Source organism: Melospiza georgiana, chromosome 23, assembly GCF_028018845.1.
Source record: "Melospiza georgiana isolate bMelGeo1 chromosome 23, bMelGeo1.pri, whole genome shotgun sequence".
In the NCBI taxonomy this organism is placed as follows: domain Eukaryota; kingdom Metazoa; phylum Chordata; class Aves; order Passeriformes; family Passerellidae; genus Melospiza; species Melospiza georgiana.
Genome location: NC_080452.1, coordinates 2926537 through 2949283, shown reverse-complemented (window position 1 = coordinate 2949283; position 22747 = coordinate 2926537). Strand labels below are relative to the sequence as shown.

At 47.3% G+C, this 22747-nt stretch overlaps 1 pseudogene; it reads left to right on the top strand.

The window, feature by feature from the left end:
* Positions 1-22747, top strand: part of LOC131093001 (zinc finger protein 850-like) — a 364742-nt pseudogene that overhangs the window by 174813 nt on the left and 167182 nt on the right.

Here is a 22747-nt window from a genome sequence, read left to right as displayed (position 1 = left end):
GTGCATCTTTGCATGTCTAAGACGTGTCATGAGTCAGGTAGCAAAAGAAGTCTTTTTAGTGCAAACAGAAGGGGAAGATGTGGGATCTCAGCACATCAGTCCTGATGTGCAGAGTCACCAAGATAACCCTTGGGGGGCTCGGGAGTCCTGGAATGTTGCCGGAAGTGTCTGGTGGCTGGACTTTGATCCTGCACAGGAGACAACACCTGTATGAGGATGGGAGGATCTCACGGGGATAAATGGTGAAGGGATAGGTTAATTATAGTGTGAAACACAGGTTTTAGAATTTCAGTACAGGGGGGTCTAGAGAAACAAGATGGAGGAATTAGGGCGTGTCCTGTCCCTCTTCTTCTTCTTCTTGGCCTCCATCTTCTGTGGTGGTGGTGGCACTTTGGGATTGGTTCTTACTAAAAGTGCACTTGTCAATAAGGGTGAAAGGTATTGGGGAAAATAGGTAAATATCTTATACGTAGTTTTGGGTATAAAGATAAATGACCGCCCCGAGGGCTCTCAGTGTGCTCATGGCCGACATGCTGTGCGGACCTCTGTCGGGCCGAGAGAAAATTTTGTAGATAAAACTAATAAACACTGAAGACAGAAAAAACCTGAAGACTCTTTTCGTCCTTTGGAGCGTGGGCTGTCCCAAGGCCATCCCGAGCCTTTCCAGGCCATCAAAAGGAGCCAATAACGGGACATGCAGGATTGCTGAGCATTTTCCCTGCTGAGGGTCACACACTGCCGGGGCACATTCCCTGCCTGCAGGATTGCTGAGCATTGTCCCTGCTGAGGGTCACACACTGCTGGGGCACATTTTCTGGCTGCAGGATTCGTGCCCGACCCAAGCACTGCACTGATGGCTCCAGCGTTGCTTTCCAGCGAAAACAGGGGAAGGCAAACAGTGTGTAGCTCATGGTATTTTAGAGTGTCTAAAACTCACTAAGTCATTGATCTTAAAGGTGAGATGCATTTGGAATTCATGGCATGGAGAAGAAGTGCAAGATGGAAAAGGGGAGCAGAGAAATAAATAGAGGAAAACATTTCAGATGATTTGTTTCTATTTTCATTTCACTCCTGGAAAGCTGGTTCAGTTTTCCAGGAATCTTCTCCACAGTCCTGTCTGCTCTTCTCAAAAACCTTTCCTGGAGAACAAGGTCGAGCTCCTGTCACAAGATGTGCCACCACCTGCAACTTCTCTTGGCTTTCCACACTGTGCATGCAGCAGAACTCTTGCAGCAAAGCAGGACAAATGTTTGGAGAACTTGACAACTTGTCCTTTCTTTTCCTGGTGGACTGGGGAATTGTGCCATTGGTGAGGTTTTCATTGTGGCTGTTCCAACCTTGGAAAACAGGAGGTGATACCAGGACTTGTTGGGGAATGCAACCCTGACTGAATTCAGAAAAAGAATCTCCAGAAGCTGCAGCCAGAAGTGGAGAGTTGTGTGATAATCATTCACACATCTCCATAGACACCTGGAAAGTGATCTAGAACATGAAAATTGGTTGTCAGAGGCAGTTTGTTTCTGTTTTCAGTTTAGATGATTGTACATCTCTTGTGCTGGTATAAATCAAGAGCACAATCAGTTCATGATAAGCAGCAGAACAAGCTGCATGTCCCAGAGTAGTAGACTGAAAGGATCTGGGAAGGAGAAATACAGGGAATGACTTGGTGAACTTTGTCTGTAAGAAGGGTAATTTCTTCTAAAAGTTTCTAATCTATTTCCCCTGCTTTTCTCCTTCTTAATATGGCCATTTCCATGCCAGATTCCTGATGAAATGAGAAGCCTGAGCTTGTGGAAGAGCATGAAAAATGCCCTGTTCCTCTGCAGCGACAGTCAGGGTGGAACAGGAAGCAGTTTTGAAATAATTGTGTGATAGATGAGTAATGCGATGGTTGAGTCTCACAATTAAAAGGCAGATATTATGGATATCCTCAGACAAGTTTCATAGTTTTATAGTTATGTTTTACTCGCCCCTTGTTTTGTTGTTTCCTGGTAGTTGGGGTATTTGGGAGGGTTGGCTTTTTACTATGGCAACACTTGACCTCCAATCAAGATGTAAGGAAGTGACCTCCACCACTGGACAGCAAAGAAGGAGTTGATTAACAAGATTTTGAGAGGGGCTAAAGGGTTAAAAGGCGAAACATCCATTGTGTGGATGAGCACATGGTGGGAAAAATCCTTTGCTCCCTGTGCCATAATATTTTCTGTGTTCAGTCTTCTGTTGTTCTTTTTGATAAAGTTTTAATAATCCTTTTAAATTTTTGGAAGTGAGCATAATTTCTTACAAATGGGGACTCGTCTGCGAAATAAACCTGGTGTCCTTAGGAGTTTTCAAAAGGGGCACCCCCTGCCACAGATTGGGCGGAGTCTATCAGACACTTCCAGTTCCACCAGTGGTTGCAGGTTGGAAGCCCAAAGACACCAGGAGACTGGATAAAGAAAAGAGGGGAAGAGGGGTGAGCACATCCACATAACTATTTTTGGCCAGACTGTGACTCCATAATTCCAGTATATGAAAGTGAGCTTCACATTAGTAATATACTGGATCCATCCTGGCCCCTTGAAGCGTCAGGATATTGGACGTTAGAAAGGAAAAAGGAACAGTGGGGTGCATGGAGGGGGAGGAAAGCAGGGATCCCATAGACAAGGACCCCATGGCTGGTGGGACATGTAGGATTGAAGGGTTTGTGGGGACTTGGGAGCAGGGTTCACCCATCAGGGAAACTGTGTTTGTGCCGGGACGGGGACCCACAGCGGGATTCCCATCCACCAAACACCAAGGGAGCCGGTGAGCTCCACATGGCACAGTGGCTTGTGTGGTGCTCAGAGTGGGGGCAGTCTCTGGGGCACAGCCAGCGCTGTAATTTCCAGGGCCAGCCGAAGCCAGGCTGGAAGCGGGGTGACCGCCAAGGGGTTTGCTGCAGGGAGTCACCTAGGAGCTGGTGCAGCAATTTGTGTGCTGCTGAGCCAAGGGGTCGGGGCAGTCCAGCCACCAAGCTAAGTCATGTCAGGGCAGAGCTGCCAAACCAAGGGGGTCAGGCTGAGCCGGCTGCTGAGGTGAGCCAGATAGGGGCAGGCAGAGCTGCTGAGGCTGCGCTGAGTCAGGCCAGAGGCAGGACCACAGCTGCCGAGCCAAACTGGGACGGGCGGAGCCTGCAAGTTGAATTGGAATGAGCGGAGCTACCAAAGGCAATGAGCGGAGCTACCGAAGGCAAATCAAGTTAGGTTTGAAGCGGGATGGAAGCCACTGCATCGAATCAATAATCGATAATTATACATGGTGGAGTTGCCGAAGCCGAGCTATGTTGGGCCAGGGGTGGGACTGCAGCTGCTGAGGGGAATTGGGCCAGGGGCAGGTCATAGCCGAGCTGAGCCAGGTGGGACGGGGAGCAGAATGCAACCATGGGACCAGAGCATTGAACGGAGGAGGAGAGGAAGGGCAGGGACCAATCCGGTAATACAGAAGCCCTGGATTGTAAGAATTTTTTCTTTTTTTACTGGTCAAAAGAGAAGTACAGGTTTTTGGGTTTTTTCTCTCTTCCCTTTCCTTCTCTTTCCTCCTTCCATTGTTTCTTTTATTCCCACTTCCCCTTTCCTTTTCCCTTCTGAGAGAGGCAGGCTCTGTCTGGAGGGCCTGTGGTTGGAAAGGTGGGCTCTGTCAGAGGAGGGCCTGTGATTGGCCAGTCAGGATGGGACTGTGGGCAAATAGGGAATCCCTAAGGGGAGAAGTTAGAAATTGAAGAGCTACCAATAGTTATACCCCCAGATGGCCCACTGGGAGGGAAACTAGCCCGGTGGAAATATGACCCAAATACCAGAGAAAAAGATGAGCTCAAAATGATTCACTAGTGCATAGTAGAATGGACCAGAAGGGAAATTAGGAGCAATCATGTATACTGGCTGAGATATGGGTCAGATGAAGGATGGATGTGTCAGGCATTAAACATCCATGTAAGAGCTAAGAAACCATTCAATCAGGAAGAGAGTGACTATGCTGCCTGCTGTGGGAGGGATAGTTCACCCTCAAAGGTGAGCATGTTTAAGGTTTCAGAAAATAAAGAATGGGACCCATTAGAACACTTACCCCCTCCACTTCCAATAGCCTCAGATGCACCTCCCCTACCCCCTGATGGGCCTAGCCAGAACACCAGGAGCAGGGTAGAACAAAGACAGGAAAGCAGATCAGGGGATGGGAACCAAGCAGTGGGATTATATCCCCTGAGGGAAATACCCCTGTGTGGGGTGCAGGGAGGAATTAGATTTGTAACCATGCCTCTCAGTTCTTCTGATGTGAGAATGTTCAAGAAATAATTGAAAGGATTACTAGAGGACCTCACTTGATTAGTGGAACAGTTAGACCAGTCTCTAGGGCCCAATATTCATACATGGGAAAAGATGCAATCAATCATGACCATGCTATTCACACCAGAAGAAAGACAGATGATCTGAGTGGCTGAGATATGGATATGGGAAAGGGAGTGTGTGCAAGGACCTCCTGGAGATCTGAAAATGCCCACAGTGCACCCCACCAGCGACCACAACAGAACTGGGGGGAGGCAAGACATCGAGGAATATAGAACATTGATTAAAAGAGGTATCAAAGAGGCATCTCCATGTAATTAAAATGCTCGTAAAGCTTTTGATGGCAGCAAAGGAAGGAAGAAACCCCAACAGAGTGGCTAGAAAGACTGAGAAGGAATATGAGGCAATATTCAGGGGTTGACCCTGATACAGGGGCCACACAGGTCTAACTAAAGATAAATTTTGTCACTCAAGCCTTGCCAGATATATGGAGAAAGTTAGAAAAGTTAGATGGTTGGCAAGAAAGCAGGTTAGAGGATCTGTTAAGGGAAGCACATAAAGTCTATGTAAAGAGGGACTAAGAGAAGATCAAGACAAAAACCAAGGTAGTGGTAATTGCCATCAGGGAAGGAAACCAGCATTTAAAGAACAACCCAGGTAAGGGAGGAGGATTCCAAGTGCAGGAAGATAGATGGAGGGGAGATTCAGCTCCTTGGGACAGGGCATAAAAAGGAGAGTTTGGGAAACAGGGGAAACTATGACCAGTTGGCCTTTACTGTAAAGAGAATGGGCATATCAGAAAGAATTGCCCCCAGAAGGAAAAGGAGCTGAGGATGTATGAGACTGAGCAAAAAGGAGAAATGGATGACTAGGGGTGTCAGGGGCTCTACCTCCTGGGTACCATCAGGAGCTCTTTATAACTTTAAAAATAGTTCCCCAGGAGGAAGAATTTGAATTCTTAGTAGACACAGGGGCTGAAAGAACTTGTGTTTGTAGAATCCCAAAGGGGTGCAAAAAGGGTCAAGATACTGTGCAAGTAGTAGGTGCTAAAGGAGGGTTCAAAGCCTCAGTTATAATGCAAATAAAGTTTGAAGGAACAAAAAAAAATAGGAATTGGGGATGTTCTATTAGTTCCAGAAGCAGAATGCGATCTATTAAGGTGAGATTTACAAGTGCAGCTAAGCATTTTAATACTCCCAGAGGAAGGAAAAATGGTAGTTAAACTTCTCCAATAAGGGAAGAGGATGAGGGCAAAATTCATGAGATGGTGTGGGCAAAACCATAAAATTGCGGCAAATTGAACGTGAAACCTACAGTAATAAAATTAATTGATGACAGCTATCCAATCTGTGTATGACAATACCCACTCTCCCTGGAAGGGAGATGAAGACTGCAGCCACTGATCCAGGATCTACTTGAGGATGAGACCTTAGAACCATGTATGTCCCCCCATAATACACTCATATTACCAGTAAAGAAGTCAGATGGGACTTACAGACTTGTTCAAGATTTGAGAGAAGTGAACAACAAAACAGTGAATCGATACCCAGTAGTGCCTAACCCCTATACACTACTGAGTAATATCCCCCCAGCACACCAGTGGTTTAGTGTCATAGACCTAAAAGATGCTTTTTTGGCAGGTCTACTGGCAAAGAAAAGCAGGGATATATTTGCTTTTGAATGGGAGGACCCTGATTCTGGGAGTAAGAAACAGTTTTGGTGGACTAGGTTACCCCGAGGGTTTTCCAAATCTCCAAACCTCTCCAGTCAAGCCCTAGGAGAAGTAACACAATTCTTCTCCATCAAACCTGAGATAAAGCTCATCCAATATGTAAATTATTTCCTTTTCATAGGACAGGAAGAAAAATAAGTTTGGGAATTCACCATAGTGTTGTTAAATTTTCTGAAGGACCAAGGACTTTCGGTATCAAAAGGGAAACTCAAATTTGTAAAGAGGGAAATAAAATTCCCTAGGACATGTGATTTGTCAAGGGAGCTGGTGGCTGAACCCTGAGAGAATTACGGGGTTAGTCTCACTCCCACTGCCAAAAACAAAGAGAGAAGTAAGAAGGTTTCTAGGCTTGTTGGGATATTGTAGGCTATGGATTGAAGGATGCACACAGGCCATCCAGTTCTTGTATGAAAAGTTAGTGGAAGAAGAGATTAGGTGGGGAAAAGATGACGAACAAAAGTTTGAAGCTTTAAAGCAAAACATTGTCAGTTCACCAGCACTGAGTCTTCCTGCCTTCTATCTGTTTGTGGATATGGAAAAAGGGGTAGCACATGGAGTATTAGCCCAGGACTGGGGAGGATCCAGGAAACCAGAGGCCTATTTATCAAAATTATAGACCCTGTCAGCCGGAGATGGCCAACCTGCATTCAGGCTGTGGCAGTTACTGCCATACTCGTAGCAGAAAGCAAAAAATTAACCTTTTTGGGGAAAATTGAAGATATATATCGCAAAATCAGTAAGGAGTATCCTGATCCAAAAGGCTGAGAAATGGCTCACTGATTCCCGAAGGCTAAAGTATGAAGACATCTTAATAGATAATGGTTTAGAGCTAATCATGAGTAACCAACTCAACCCTGCCCAGTTTTTGCATGGAGAAACAGATGAGAAACTAGTACATAATTGCCTAGAGGCTATGAACTATCAAACTAGAGTAAGAGAGGACATAACAGATCAAACACTACAAGGTGGAAAATGATTGTACCTCGATGGATCTTCATGGGTAATAAAGGGGCACAGAGTATTGGGGTACGCTATAGTGCATGAAGGGTTAGAGGCCATAGAAAAGAGAAAGTTACCTTCCAACTGGTCAGCACAAGTGTGTGAGTTGTGTGCCCTAAAACGAAGTCTGGAAACATTATCATGGAAAAGGGGAACAATATATACAGGACTCAAAATACACTTTTGGAATAGTGCATAAGTTTGGAAAAATTTGGGAGGAGAGGGGGCTATTAAATTCAAAAGGAAAGGGACTGATTCACGAAATTTTTGTCTTAGAAGAGTTAGAAACCTTACAATTGCCAGAAGAAGTAGCAGTGGTCTATGTTCAAGGGCATCAAAAAGAGGCAACTCAGGAGGCGCAAGGGAACAATTTAGCTGATTTTGAAGCTAAAAAAGCAACTGAATCAGAGACAGATAAACTAATAATGGTATTAACACCCATAAAAGAAATGCAAGAAGTCCCCATATTCAGAGGGACAGAAGAGGAAGAACTCATTGAAATAGGAGTCAAGAAAGAAAACAAAGGGAAGTGGAGATGAGCAGGTGGGAGACAAATATTGAATAAACCCCTTGCCAGGAAAATGATAGAAGGCATACGTGGAACAACACATTGGGGTACACAAGTACTAGGTGATCAATTTCTAAGGGATTTGGGCTGCATAGGAATTTTCAGAATAGCTAAGCAAGTAACTGAACGGTGTGTGATATGTCAAAAAGTGAATAAGAAAATCGTGAGGAAAACACCCAGGGGAGGGTGAGAACTAGCCTTAAGGCCCTTCCAAAACATCCAAGCTGACTTTACTGAGCTTCCCCAGGTACAATGGTGGAGGTTTTTGCCAGTGATAGTAGATCACGTGACTCATTGGGCAGAGGTGGTACCCACTGTGAAAGCCAATGCCCGTGTTGTGAGTAAAACACTTCTAGAATCAATCATTCCCCAATATGGGAGGGCAAACAGGATTGATTCAGACCGGGAAACTCATTTCACATTGAAGATATTGCAGAAAGTTGTTCAGGCCCTGGGAATAAAATGGGAATTACACACTCCATGGTATCCACAGAGTTCTGGTTGGTAGAGAGAATGAATCAAATTCTTAAAAGAGCTCCAGTTAAGCTAATGATTGAAACGCAAATGTCATGGATAAAATGTCTCCCTTTGGCCTTATTAAGAATTAGAACCCAATCCCAGTCTGATCTGGGGGTGTCACCCTATGAAATGATGTTTGGGTTACCCTTCCTGACCTCACCCCAGAAGGTTGCCACCTATGAAGAAGGGGAAACCAATGCCAAGAAATAAGTTATGTCCATAGCACAAACCTTAGAAGGGCTAAGGCATAAAGGGGCAATTCCTCAAACTCCCACCCTGGATTTCAGAATCCATAATATTGATCCTGGGAATTGGGTGATGAATAAGTCATGGGAGATCAGCCTCTAACTCCTATAAGTGGGAAGGTCCCTTTCAGGTACTGCTCACCACCGAATTGGCCGTGTGAACTGCAGAGCGGGGATGGACTCATGGCAACAGAGTCAAAGGTCCAGTACAAGAACCCAAAGAGTGGACTATAACACCCAAGCTGGGTGAAACAAGACTGACTCTCAAGCAGAGACTGAAAGACAAGCAGGAAAACACCAAGACAACCAAAAAGTAGAGTCAAGCTTCCACCAACCAGCTAGAGAACTGTCTTCCTGTTTTAGTGGGTGAGAATTACCAGCATCTGTTGAGGAGAAGTACACAAGGGACTGTAAAAGGTAATGGGGCAGGTCCTTAAGAAGTAAGACAAGGAATAGAGGGCAAGATTGGGTTGGCCCCTTTGTTCACTACCAAGAAGGCTCCATAGCCCTGCTGTGGGTAGAAACCCTGTTGGCATGGTAAGGTGGGGACAAAAGGTCATACCACACCTCTATCATTACTCGGTTGTCTTTTAATTCAACAGGGACTGGAGGGCAGGACTGAATTGGCCTCTATGCTCATCCCTAACACACACTGATTATGGGTAGCGGCCACATAGGCATGGTATGTGGGAGCCAAAGCCATACTGGACCTCTGTGATGCCCTTTTGTCCATTCCAAATAAGTGTGTCTAAGGAAAATCTGAGATTTTTTCTGCTGTTGCCACTGTCCTTGCCCACATCAACAGATGCTGGTATGACTCATTCAAGAGACAGAGAAAGTTTTATACTTAATTGTTCGAGCAAAATTACTTATAGAAAAAGAAAAGGGGGGTTTGTTATAGATGAGTAATTCTATGGTTGACTATCACAATTAAGGAGTGAATATTAAATATATGTTAAGAGAAGTTTTCTAGATGTATAGTTATCTTTCTCGTCCCCCTTGCATTGTTATCACAAGATAGCCTCAGTAGTCGGGGCATTTGGGAGGGTTGGCTTGTTACTATGGCAGCACCTGACCTCCAATCAAGGTGTAAGACAGTGATCTCCACCACTGGACAGTGAAGAAGGAGTTGATTGACAAGACTTTGGGAGGGGCAAGAGGTATAAAAGACAGAACATCCATTTTGTAGATAAGCACATGGTGACACAATCCTTTGCTCCCGGCACTGTGTTATTTTCTTTATTAAATCTTCTGTTGTATTTTGAAAAGTTCTTAACAATATAAATTTTGGAAAATGAAAATGGTTTCTCACATGAGGTTGGGAAATATGAGGCAAGGTTGTCCACACTAGGTGAGCTCCAAGGTACAACTTCACTGACCTGGCCAGACCTCCTTAGGAGCACCCCTACATCAATATAAATCACTTAATGCTCCAATCAGTCCTTCTCCAAAGACAACAGTAATAAAATACACTCTTTAAAATAGGATTACATATTATTAAAAGCTCTTTGAAATATTTCTCCACAACTGTAAAAGGAAATCTGCCTGATGAACTGCATAAGAGCAGAGGGAAATCAAGGCAGAACCATGGTTTGTCAGGACTTGCTTGATCTTAATGAGCCCTGTGGTGCATTTGGGGCTGAGCCCTTGAACCTCAGGGCCTGAGAGGAGATTGCACAAACCTTTCCAGGAGTCAAAGTCAGAAGAAAACACCAAAGTGTCTCAAAGCATGAATTTCACTGAGGTCCATCGCCAACACAGGCTCCTCATGGACTCCTTGAAGGAGAGAATTGAAGGCCAGGAATAAACACCTCTCAGAGATTCAGAGTGCAACGGGAAATCCAAAGTACCTTAAAATCCTTGAGTATCTGAAAGCATTAATGAGCCCAACTGAGTGTCAGTACAGAGCTCTCAGGGAACTGATTAAAGCAGATAACTGGGGCCATGATTGCACAAATCTCTCGCAGTCTGTATCCAAAAGGCAACACCAAATACCTTAAAATAGCTGAAGCACCTTGAAGCATAAATGGCCCACTGGGTGTCATTACTGATAAAGACCCTCCAGGGACTAATTAAAGGAGATATTGGAGGCAGAGACTGCAAAATCTTTTTCATAGTCTGTATCAAAAGGGAAACACCAAGTAGCTTAAAAAACTGAAGTACCCTGAAGTATTAAGGAGCCCCACTGAGTGTTGTTACTGACAAAGCCTCTCCAGGGACTAATTACAGCAGATAATTGGAGGCCAGGATTGCACAAACCTCTCAGAGACTCCAAGGCAAAAGCCAAACCCAAAGTCCTTTGAAAAACCTGCAGTCCCTGGGAGCATGAAGGAGCCCCCAGGGCCATTCCTGAGCAAGGCTCCCCAGGGACTCCTTCCAGCAGATCCTTGAGGCCACTGGGATGTGGGTTAGGGGGGGATGCTGAGGGCAGGACAAGGGGCTGACAGCACCCAGCCTGGCTGGGGCTGTGCCAGGAGGCCCCAGGGCCTCCAGACAAGGTGTCTCCTCACAGCCCTTGGTGGCACAGACCCTGCTGCTGTGCCCCAGGGCACCAAGGGCTTCTCTTTGTCCCCACCTGTCATCAGTCCCTGCAGTTCTCTGCTCTGCCTGGGGCCTGGGGACACTTTCTTAGTTATGTCCCTCAGTGGGACCCATTAAAAGTCCAAGAAACTTTGGAGTTGGATTCTAACTTGGAGTTCTGGAGAAATTTCTTCAGCTCCCTCTCAGGGACTTATGTTCAGGGCCTGAGCACAAAGCCCCAGAGGCTCATTAAATTCCTTGTGCTATATCTGTGCTGCTGAGCTGGGCTGGGCTCCTGGCACAGAGGCAGCTCCTGGGAACCAAGAAGAGATTCAAAAGCACATTTCTCTTGATGAGCAGCTCTTCTGCCAGCCCAGCAGGGCTGGGGCACTGCCTGCAGCCACTCTGGGGCACAGCAGAGAGGCACAAAGAGCTTCAGTCAGTGAGGATTGGGAAGGGGCTGAGAAGTGCCTGGGGCACAATCATTGCTAGCCCTTGGCACAGGAATCTCTGGCTGCAGGACAATGCAGCTGCAGCTCCTGGAGTGATCTCCTACACCTGGAACATCCCCATGCCTACAGACCCTGTGAGTACATTCTCTGATTGTCTGTTGTGCAGAGCAGCCAGGGGTGCCCAGGGCTGTCCTGCAGACCAGGTTCCTGCAGCCCAGGGCGCTGTGCTGGGGCAGGGACTTTGCTGCCTGCAAGGGACAGCTCTCAGTCAGCCCTGGCAGCTATTCCCAGCACTGGGGAACAAGATCTGGGTGGGAGGAGACAGCTGGTAAGGCTTGGAAGTGTTCTCCTTGTGAGGGGAGGATGCTGCATTGTTCAGGACGGCTCTCAGCATGGCATTTAACTGCAGAACATTTCCAAGTAGATTATACAGGGAGCACAGCAAGGCAGGGGCTGCAGGAAAGGGGAAGTACTGCTTTTTTAATCTATTGTTGTGGGTTACCTGAATGGGAAATTGACTGTAGATATTCATTTCAGTTCAGCTTGAGGGAAATAAAAAAAAAAAATTATTTCTGATCTAAACAAATCAGGCAGTGACAGAAATCAGCACAGCGCCCCTCGCAGGCAGAATCATTGTCGCTTTTACAGCCTCCTCAGTGTTGCTCTGACTTTGCCATCAGAGCCTGCAGAGCCAGAGCTGCCCATAGGCAATGCCAGAGCTGGGAGGGGTCTGCAGGGCAGAGCTGAACTCCCAGGGCTGGGCTGGTCTCTGGCTGCACTGGCAGGGCCCTGCCCTGGGCACAGGGAAGCAGCTGCTGGCAGGGACAGCTCTGGCAGCAGAACCCTGGGCAGGGAGTGGGGGGAAAGTGCCCCCAGGCTGTGCTGGGATATTTAAAGTGGTCTCAAACAAAAATATTTCATGATTAATTTCTTTACAGATCACCATGTCAAGGCACAGCAAATGTCCAACAGCAGCTACATCAGACACATCCTCCTGCTGGCATTGGCAGACATGCGGCAGCTGCAGCTCCTGCACTTCTGCCTCTTGCTGGGCATCTCCCTGGCTGCCCTCCTGGGCAACGGCCTCATCATCAGCGCCGTAGCCTGCGACCACCACCTGCACACGCCCATGTTCTTCTTCCTGCTCAACCTGGCCCTCAGCGACCTGGGCTCCATCTGCACCACTGTCCCCAAAGCCATGCACAATTCCCTCTGGGACACCAGGAACATCTCCTACACAGGATGTGCTGCACAGCTCTTTTTCTTTATGTTCTTCATTGGAGCAGAGTTTTCTCCTGACCATCATCTGCTACGACCACTACGTGTCCATCTGCAAACCCCTGCACTACGGGACCCTCCTGGGCAGCAGAGCTTGTGCCCACATGGCAGCAGCTGCCTGGGCCTGTGGCTTTCTCAATGCTCTGCTGCACACAGCCAATACATTTTCCCTGCCCCTGTGCCATGGCAATACCCTGGACCAGTTCTTCTGTGAAGTTCCCCAGATCCTCAAGCTCTCCTGCTCACTATCTTACCTCAGGGAACTTGGGCTACTTGCTGTTAGTGTCAGTTTATCATGTGGCTGCTTTGTGTACATTGTTTTCTCTTATGTGCAGATCTTCAGGGCCGTGCTGAGGATCCCCTCTGAGCAGGGACGGCACAAAGATTTTCCACCTGCCTCCCTCACCTGGCTGGTCCCTATTTGTCACCACTGCCTTTTTTGCCTACCTGAAGCCCCCCTCCATCTCTTCCCATTCCCTGGATCTGGCCCTGTCAGTTCTGTACTCCGTGGTTCCTCCAGTACTTAACCCCCTCATCTACAGCCTGAGGAACCAGGAGCTCAAGGCTGCAGTGTGGAGACTGATGACTGGATGCTTTCACAAACATTAAACTTCTTGCCAATTTGTGCAACTCACTTGTAATAAAAGCCATCTTTGATACTCCTTGTTGGTTTAATTTTGGAGGTTTTTTACTGTTTTATTTTTTTCATATTGTCCGCAGAGAAATGTCACTTTTTGTGCTATTTCTCATTTTCTTTCTCTCCATCTTCCCTGTGGCCACAGACTGTGTCAATGAAGAGCTATTCCCTTGGAGGGTTTAAAGGAAGTATAGGATCTCCCAGCAGAGTTTTCTGCAGAAATGCCTTTTGTTGCCTTCTCTGGAGTTGCAGCAGCAACGTCTGTGTGCAGAGCTGGGGGCAGATCAGTGCTGGCACAGCAGCTGTGCCCAGCAGCAGCAGCACTTGGTGTTGCCAGTGCTGCTGCCCTGGCCCTGCCCTGCTGCCCTGGTGGCCCTGGTGTTGCTGTAGGGCCTGAGTGCTCTCAGGGCCGGGCACAGCCCTGGGGGTGGCAGTGCCGGGGCTGCAGCAGGGACAGGCCATGGACACTGCTGGGGCAGCGCTGACGCCTCAGCCCAGGCCCTGGGGCTCCAGGCTCCTTGCCCAGGCTCTCCCAAGAACACACCCAGGCCAATGCTCAGCACAGAAAAGCCCCGTGAGCAGCCCCAGGCTGGCCATGGGCAGGCTGGGGGCAAACAGCATGGCTGGGGCTCTGCAAGAGCCCTGGGGCAGATGGGAAGGAGCAGCCGAGCAGGGGCTGATCCATCCCCAGTGTGCTGGACAGCCCAAAGCAGCGTCCCAGAGCGTCCTGATGGAGCTGGAAACAACATCCCCCCTCTGCAGCCCTGGCTTCTCCCCCAGCTCACACAGGTGCCCCATTCTTGCATGCACAGACACAGCAGCTGTGGCTCAGGAGCCCCTGTTTGCATTGCACAGAGCAGGCAGGAGCACCCTCATGCTGTTGCTGTGGGGACATGAACATGAGGGAGCACAAATGCCATCAGCCCCTGGGGCCAGCAAGGGCTGGGGGACAGCAGAGAAACCACTCAGCTTTGTCCTGGCCTCTGCAGTCAGCCAGAAAGTTTGTTCCCATCAGCTGGGAGTTTCCTGTCCCACTGCAGAGGCTGTTGCTCAGAGCCAGGGCTGCCTGGCAGCCACTCCCAAACTGCCCTGAGCATTTCCTTTGCTTCACCTTTGCTTTCTTTACTCTTTCCTTTTACAAATTTCTTCCTGTTTCCCATCCCTCTTCCCTCCCCTGCAAACAGCCTATCCCTATTTGCTTTTTCCTCTCTGGCCACACTCCCCATTGCAGTTCCTGACTTGCCCCCATGGGAACATCCCTTGGGCAGCAGGATCATCCTACAAGTGCTGCAGGAATTGTCTGCAGGCCCCTGCAGTGCCTGGTGCTGCTCCCTTGCCAGAGGCACTCCAGGCCAGGGGAGCAAATCTAGGCTGCTCTGTCTGGCTCTGGGGCTCCCTGATCTGGGCAATGAGGAGTAGCTGTAGAGGCTCTGCAGGACTGACAGGATGGGCTTTGGGGCTGGGAGGAAAAGCTGAGGGACCTGGGCTGCTGGAGCTTCTGAAGAGGATGCCCAGGGCTCATCGTGCAGCTGCTCGAAGGGTGGTTTCAGAGAATCCGAGAATCAGCAAGATTGGAAAAGACCTTGGAGATCATCAAGACCAACCTGTGCCCTGACACTGCCTTGTCTCCCCTGAGTCTTCTTTTCTCCAGGCTAAACAAGCTCACGTCTCCCACCTGCTCCAAACAGGACTTGTGCTCCAGACTGCTCACCAGCCTTGTCGCCCATCTCTGGACATTCTCCAGCCCCTCCATGTCCTTCCTAAACTGGGGGACCCAGAACTGGACACAGCATTTAAGGAGCTGCCCAACCAGTGCCCAGCACAGGGGAAGAATCCCTGCCCTGCTCCTGCTGGTCACACCATTCCTGATCCAGGCCAGGAGCCATTGGCCTTCTTGGCCACCTGGGCACAATGCTGGCTCATGTCCAGCCTGCTGTCCATCAGTCCCGTCAGGTCCCTTTCTGCCTGGCTGCTGTCCAGCCCCTCTGTCCCCAGCCTGTAGCACTGCAGGGGTTGTTGTGGCCAAAGTGCTGTGCCCGGCACTTGGACTTGTTAAACCTCACCTTGTTGGATTTGAGCTCTGAATCCAGCCTGTCCAGGGACCTGTGCAGAGCCCTCCTAGCCTCCAGCAGATCAACACTCCCAGACAACTTGGTGTCACCACATTTCCATGAGGCCCCAGAGTGACCCAATGGTCTCCATGATTCCATGAGGCCTCCCAGTGTCACAAAGTCCCTTTGGTTCCATGGGACACCTTGGTGTCACAAAGTCCCTTGGATCCTTGGGCCCTGCAGTGTCACAATGGCATCATGGTCCCCCAAGACCCTGCAGTGTCACAACGGATCCTTTGTTCCATGAGGTCTGGCAGTGCAGCAATGCTCTCCTTGGTTCCACAGTGTCACAATGGCCTCTTGGTCCCAAGGGTCACCACGGTGTCCAACATTTTTTCTTCATTCCATGAGTCCCTAAGGAGCAGCAACGGCCCCTTGGTTCCATGGGGCCCTGCAGTGTCACAATGGCCCCATCATAACACCAGGTCCTGCTCTGTCACAATGCTCTGCATGGTCCCACAAGGCCCTGCAGGGTCACAGTGGCCTCTTGGTTCCCTGAGGCCTCAGAGTGCCACCATGAATTCCTTCGTGCTGCAGTGGCACAATGGAGCCCTGGTGATACAAGATCCTGCACTGTCACCAGGGACCTTTGGTTCCATGGGGCCCCACAGTGTCACAATTACTCCCTCGGTTCCCAGAGTCCTTGCAATGGAGTAATGGCCCCTTGGTTCCATTGTCCCGAGGCTCTTCCCAGAGTCTCCTTGGTTCCACAGTGTCACAATGGCCCCTTGGTTCCACAAGGCCCTGCAGTGTCACAGTGGCCTCTGTGGTTCCACCAGGACCCAGACTGTCACAATGGACTCCTTGCTTCCATTCAGCCCCACAGTGTCACAATGGCCCCTTGGCTCTGTGCTGCCATGTCGTACACAGTGTCACCATGGTCCTCTTAGTGCCACCAGGCCCCACAGGGTCACATTGGCCCCTTGTTTCCCCAGGGCACTGCAGTGTCACAATCATCAGAGAATCAACCAGGCTGCAAAAGTCCTTGGAGAGCATCAAGTCCAATCTGGGACCCAACACCACCTTGTCACCCAGACCAGACCATGGCACTGAGTGCCACATCCAGTTTTTCCTTAAACGCTTCCAGGGATGGTGACTCACACATCTCTCTGGACAGCCCATTCCAGTGCCCAATCACCCCTTGTGAGGAGAATATTTCCTAATGTCCAGCCTAAATGTCCCCTCGTGCAGCTTATGGCTGTGTCCTCTTGTCCTCCCACTGTTCCCTGGGAAAAAACCTGACCCCCACCTGGCTGCACCCTCCTTTCAGGGAGTTGTATAGAGCGATGAGGTCTCTCCTGAGCCTCCTCTTCTCCAGGATAAACAACCCCAACTCCCTCAGCTGCTCCTCACATCACTTGTGCTCAAGACCCCTCACCAGCCTTGTTGCCCTTCTCTGGAAACACTCCAGCCACTCCATGTCCTTGCTAAATTGAGGGCCCAGAACTGGACACAGCACACGAGCTGCTGCCGAACCAGTGCTGAGTAGAGGGGAAGAATCACTGTCCTGCTCCTGCTGGCCACACCATTCCTGATCCATAGGAGGGCCAGGGGTTGGATGAGGGAAATGGTGGGGAGGGAGCGGGGACAAAGTATTATTGATTGTCAGCCATAAAGGGTCTTGATCTTCATATCTGTTCAGACTCTGCATTAGAAAGTACTGGGGGTCAATATCAATTGGACAGTGCTGATAGAAATCTATGAACAGGAAAGAATAATTGTTAAAACAATTTCTTCTGCTTTTTTTTTTTTTTTAGTATAGCAGATTCACTTTGAATACACTTTTGAAATTTGTCTAATTAACCACAGAAGAATTTGAAACTTCAATTATTACCAAGGGCTTTTCTTGTTTGAGTGTTTTGAACTATTGTTTATGAGCGTTTTGAAGCCCTAAAGCAGATAGCCTTCCAGAAGTAATGGGTTAAAACATGGAATGAGAGGCATGGAAAGAAGGGCCTAGCACTAGAACACACGGAGAAAGCACAGCACTAGGAAAACAGAGCAACAAATTAGATAAGAGGTAGAGCATCATGACAGGGGAAGAGATAGGTATAGGAGAAACTAATGGGCTAAGCAGGTGTAGAGCCAGCAACGTCGAAACGACCCTAGGGGTTTTGCCAAGCCACGGGATCTAAGCCAAATACACTGGGAATTGACCAAATTAGGAAAGGAGTTCAAAAGTTTAAAGAGGAAGACTCATCGGAAAGACCCCGTCTAGGATGAAGGCAACAGGAACGACCACCTGAAAATTCCCCAAAAGAGATGTCTCCACCTACGCTCCGCCCACGCTCCGCCTACACCACGCCCCATATGAATATGCATGATTATGTATCTGATCTGGTGTAATCCTATACCCAAAATTGTATATAAGGCTTGCTTTTGCTATGTGAACTCAGAAATCCATTTTGTGATTTCTCCGACGCGTCGTTAATAAAAATACCTCCTGCTTAATTGACTTAAGCTGAGTCTGATTAGGCAGTCACTCTGCCTGTTTGGGGCAAAATTCGGCATCATTTCTGGCGAGCCAGCCAGGAGATATGGCACCAGACAGGAGATCCAAGCCTTAAGGGTCCTCTCCCGAGCCGGGTCCGGGGCCGGGGTCTTCTGGGCGCCCCTGACGGCTTTTCGTCGGGAGAAGCTCCTTCCCTGGACCGGTGCTCTCGGATGGACGCTGGCTGCATCTCCTGCTCAATTAAGAGGTATTTTAATTGCCTATGGGCTTTAAGAGGTATTTGAATTGTTTGTTGGTTTTGGGATAAAGCGCTTTGTTTGGGAAACGAGGGTCAGACGTGACCGCTCGCAGGGTAAGCCGGAGGGACGCCTCGGTAAAAATCCCTGATTTTACGGGTTAAAGTCCCGTAGATACGGGTTAAAGTCCCGTAAACGCGGGTTAAAGTCCCGTAAATGCGGGTTAAAGTCCCGTAGACGCAGGTTAAAGTCCTGCTACTGGTTTAGAGTCCCAGAAATAGAGATGCAGGTTAAAGTCCTGCTACTGGGTTAGAGTCCCAGCTACTGGGTTAGAGTCCCAGCATTTGGTTTTGTGAACGTAAAAAGAAAAAAAAAAGAGAAAAAAAAAAAAAAAAAAAAAAAAAGCAAGGAAAAGAGAAAACGCAGGTTAAAGTCCTGCTGGAAGGAGTATTTGTTTATCTTGGTATCTTTGGTCTGTTTTTACTGTGTGGGCAACTGTTTTCAATATTGTATTTAATGTTATAATACTGTGGATTAAGGGTTGAAAACTAAGATTGCTTTCTGAGAGGTCTGTCAGCCGGTGATCCTTTTGCGTCTGTTCTATGTGTCCGTTGTAAAATCTTATAGGGGACGCTTTTATTACTTTCTATGTAAACAGATTGGAAATGTATGTGCATGAACTTGGGAACCCGGTATTTCACGGTCTATCGGCGACCTCTTGTGACCAAACCCGGTAAAACAGCCTGTTCTGACATAAGACCATAAGGTAGGAACCTCTCACTGTACGGGTGTGTGTGTGGAGTGAGTGAGACGCAGCATCGCTGCGAAACGAGAGCGGAGTCCCGATCCGCATTTCCTGGACGAAGCGAATGGAAATTGTGTGAATGAAGTGTTAAGGTATATTGGCATATAGTACTTGTGGAAAAGAGCACGAATACAGAGAATAGCCATGGGAAGCCAACAGAGTAAAGATATAAATATGAAAACCCCTTTAGGATGTATCCTAAGACACTGGAAGGACCTGGGAGGGATTCCAGGGGGAAACATAAGTAAAAAGACACTTTTTAAGTATTGTACACAATGGTGGCCCCTGTACCGTCTTGATGACGGAGAAAAATGGCCACCAGAGGGAACAACTAATTATAACACTATTTTGCAACTAATACTCCTCCTCCGCCGGCTCAATAAATGGGATGAAATAATGTACGCAGACATGTTCTTCACCCTAAGGAATAAACCTGAGTGGCAAAAAGAATGTGAAATTAACGTAGCCCCTCAGGATCCCCTAGTACTAGCCCTGGAAAGGGATAAGAAGGGTCCAAAGCCCAAGGAACGTTGCTGTGATGCATGTAGTGGAAATGAGAAAAAGAAGGGTGTGGGACCTACCTGTTTTTATTGTCATAAAAAGGGGCACCTGCAAAGAAATTGCAAAAAGAAACAGCAAGATGAGAAAACTTCTCAGGAGAGTCAGAAAGGGCAAGGGTTTTGTCTAACGAAAAAGATCGAATTACACCTAGAAGAGCCCTTGATAATAAAGCTAAGAGTAGGTCCTCAGAGTGAAGAATTTTATTTTTAGTAAATACAGGAGTTTCTCGGTCAACAGTGACAAAATTACCCCAGGGATGTGAAGTGAGCTGTGAGCAAGTTTCAGTAGTCGGAATTACAGGAGAAGCTTTCCCTGTTCCTATAATAAAAGGGGTGAAGATTGAAACAAATAACAAATTTGGAGTAAATGATTTATTGTTGGTACCAGAGGCCGAGGAGAATATGCTAGGCAGAGATCTAATAGTAGCCCTAAATTTACAGATAAAACCCTGTGAAGGAAAACTTGAAATTTATTCTTTACCTAAAGAAGATGATCTAGAAATTGATGACGTGGGTTGGCTTTCAAGTGAAGTTTAGAGTGAAGGAGTCTAGTCCCTTTAGTCCCTCCTGGTCAGCGCAAGCTTGTGGATTTTAAAAGGGGACTAATCATACAGACTCCAAACATGCTTTTAGTGTAGTACATACTTTTAGAGAAATTTAGAAGGAAAGGAGACTTATAAACACTCAAAGGAAAAGGTTAATATATGGGGGGATAGTTCATATAAAGGAACACCAGAGGGGGAGGGATATTAAAGTCAGAGAAATAATTTGGCTAGTAAACAAACAAAAAGCAACCTTAAGAAAGAGAGATATTGAAATCATGACCTCACAAAAAATAGAAATTCAGCAAGAGACTCTTTCCCTTCCGCTAGTAGAATTGGCAGCTATAAGGAAATTAGGAGCAACATTTAAGGAGGAGAAGTGAGTTTTTTTTTCCTGATGATAGAATTATGATGCCAAAACCAGTGGCACATTAAATCTTAGATAACTTGTATAGACGGACATATTGGGAAGCAAGAGCCTTTGTGATCATTTTTTTAATTTTTTGGATGTATGAAGATATTTAAAAAAAAAAAAAAAAAAAAAAAAAAAAAAAAAAAAAAAGCAAATTACCCAGGGGTGTCTCACCTGTTAAAAGGTAAAGAAGAAAGTGCTTAAGAGCCCTCCCTCTGGAGAATGCAAAACAGCCTAGCGGCTATTTCAAAAGATCCAGGTTGATTTTGTTGATTTGTTTAAAGTAGGTCGGTGGAAATATTTGTTATTTATAGTAGATCAATTAACTCAGTGGGATAAAGCACAGTTTAAACAGTACTTTTGATTAATACGGGAGCAACTGTTTCAGTTTTAAATCAGGAATTGGTACCTAAAAGTGATGGATTTATACAATTTGTGGGAGCAACAGGCCAACCAGAAAAGCCTTACTTTCTGAAACCCATTAAATACAGTATTAGGAAACAGATGAAATTCATCAGTTCTTATATTTACCAAATTTACCAAAGCCCTTATTGAGAAGAAACCTATTGGAGAACTTAAGAGCCATAATAAAATTCAATAAGGACAAATTGGAATTTCAAGTAAACGAGGAACAACTGATTACAGCTCTAAGCCTAACAATCAGTTGTGTGGAACCTTTACCTGAGAATCACAATTATTACAATTTCAAGCAAATCCCGAGCGAGACTTACCCATTAGTCTGAGCTAAAACAGCTGTTAATTTAGCAGTAACCTAGAACTCGCTCTTTGGAGTTTTAAAGGAATAGAGAATAGAGAGAGAAACGGAGCAAAATGCAGACAAAAAGTCAAGGCTGATACCTAACGGGGGCTGAAGTAGAAGGGGGCTGAAGTAGAAGGGGGCTCTGATGGGGAACTCAGTGAAGAAAGTTCGGATGCCATGGGAGTCACCTGGCGTGCTGCCAAGGCTTCTGGGAAAGCTGCCAATGCCTTGGGGAAAGCTCCTTATCAGTCTCTTCTTCTTACTTCTCACTCCTTTAGCTAACAGGCCCACCGCTAGCCCCTTTCACAATCCCCCCCTGAAATCAAATAAGCAGCACCGATTGTTGTTGAACTTAAAATTGGAGCAGAATCAGTGGTAAGAAGACAATACCCTCTGAAGATAGGAGAAAGGAGGGGATTGAGCCCATAATCAAAAGGTTTTTAGAACTGGGGTTATTGATAGAATGCGAATTGGATTTTAATACACCAATCCTGCCAGTAAAGAAACCCAATGGAACGTATAGGCTCGTTCAGGATCTGAGGGCAGTAAACGAAATAACCAAGACATTACACCCGGTGGTTGCTAATCCATATACGCTTTTAACTAGGCTAAAAGATAGCCTGGCCTGGTTCACCATATTAGATTTGAAATACGCATTCTTCTGCCTTCCCTTAGCCCCCGAGAGTCAAAAGATTTTTGCCTTTGAGTGGGAATCAGTAGATAGGGGGAGAAAGACCCAACTTACCTGGACGCGGTTGCCCCAAGGCTGGTCTAACTCGCCCACGATCTTTGGGAATCAGTTAGCCAAAGAATTAGAACAATAGGAGGGGCCACCGGGAAATGGCGCCCTCCTGCAGTACGTAGACGACCTCCTAATAGCGACAGTGACGGAGGAAGAATGCATTGAATGGACTATTTCCTTGTTGAATTTCCTGGGTTTAAGTGGATATCGAGTCTCTCAACAGAAAGCACAACTGGTACAAAAGGAAGTGGTGTACCTGGGATACGAAATCTCCAGAGGACAGCGATCCCTGGGAGCAGCTAGAAAAGAGGCCATCTACCAGATGCCCAAACCAGAGACGGTGAGAGACCTGCGCGCCTTTCTGGGGATAACAGGTTGGTGTCGGCTATGGATCTACCAGTATGGGATACTCGCTAAACCACTGTATGATTTGCTAAAGGAAACCAAGAATGTCCTAGTTTAGACTCCCGAGGCGGAAGGGGCCTTCAAGAGGCTGAAGCGGGAGCTGATGAGAGCACCAGCCTTAGGTCTCCCAGATGTGTCAAAACCATTCTGGCTATTTTCCCATGAGCGGCAAGGGATGGCCCTAGGAATACTAGCACAGCAGTTGGGACCACACAAGAGAGCTGTGGCCTACTTCTCCAAGCGATTGGATGAAGTAAGTAAAGGATGGCCAAGCTGTCTGAGGGCAGTGGCCGCAGTGATAATTAACATAGAAGAGGCCAGGAAGCTCACACTGGGCCAAAAGGTGACTGTGTTAGTATCCCACACTGTGTCAGCCGTGCTGGAACAGAAAGGCAACCATTGGTTGTCGCCTTCCAGATTCTTAAAATACCAGGCCATCCTGGCTGAATCAGATGATATAACCATTCAGGT